The sequence below is a fragment of the Orycteropus afer genome, unplaced genomic scaffold, assembly GCF_000298275.1.
Source record: "Orycteropus afer afer isolate SDZICR_OR568_19922 unplaced genomic scaffold, OryAfe1.0 scaffold00048, whole genome shotgun sequence".
Classification (NCBI taxonomy): domain Eukaryota; kingdom Metazoa; phylum Chordata; class Mammalia; order Tubulidentata; family Orycteropodidae; genus Orycteropus; species Orycteropus afer.
Window position 1 is genome coordinate 5,927,756 of NW_006921635.1, and position 886 is coordinate 5,928,641.

At 46.2% G+C, this 886-nt stretch overlaps 1 non-coding gene across 1 annotated transcript; it reads left to right on the plus strand.

Moving 5' to 3' along the window:
- Positions 1 to 689: 689 nt before the first annotated feature.
- On the plus strand, positions 690 to 793 carry LOC122149808. Its single transcript, XR_006163344.1, has one exon. It is a non-coding gene; the product is annotated as a U6 spliceosomal RNA (small nuclear RNA).
- The last annotated feature ends 93 nt before the right edge of the window (positions 794 to 886 follow it).

The window sequence follows — 886 nt, forward strand, 5'->3', positions numbered from 1 at the left end:
ATGAGACTGCCAATCAACTCCATGGTGGGACCTACCACAAGCAGCTGAGTAGCCGCCTTGGCTATGTGGTCTGCTTCCCGTATACAAAAAGCAGTTTCTCTAGCCTATGGCATGCATGGACCCTGCATGTAGCTGTGTTGTTGCTAAGCAGCTTGCTATGCTCTGCTGACCTTAGAACTTACAATGGACTTAAGTTAATGGCCTGCCGTGTGGTTTGGTACCATCGGGACTGTGCCCTTTTACTTGTCAACCTTGGGTCTTAAATGCTCTTTCTCCACGTCCAGCCCTCATCCACTCCTCTCCACAGTACTCAGCAGCCAGCAGCTGTCTGAGTGAAGAAACGCCTCTAGCTCCAGTGGGCCGGGAGCAGGAAGCAGAGCAGGACCCCAAGGTTGAGGAGCTTTCACTCAGCCCCTAGAGCCTGGCACTTTGAACTTGGACTTAAACCCTCCAAATTGTAAGAATAAACTCCTGGTTTGTTAAGGCCATCCCATTTGTGGTATATTTCTTGTCAGAGGCACTAGGTAACCAGAACAATTGGTATCCATTTTTTTAAATGCATTTTATTGAAATATAATTTATGTACAGTGAAAAACACAAAACTAAAGTGACATGGGTCAATGCATTTTTTTTTGTAGTGTTCCCTCTCCTCCCCTCCTCCCCTTGGCAACCAACAAAGAAAATTTCCCGTGCTCGCTTCGGCAGCACATATACTAAAATTGGAACGATACAGAGATTAGCACGGCCCCTGCGCAAGGATGACATGCAAATTTGTGAAGCGCTCCATATTTTTTGGACGGATAGATAGGTGGACAGGCTAAACAATTAGGTATGTCTAAATGGGGAGTGTATCCAAGATCATATATAGGGTTGGCAGACAATGGTC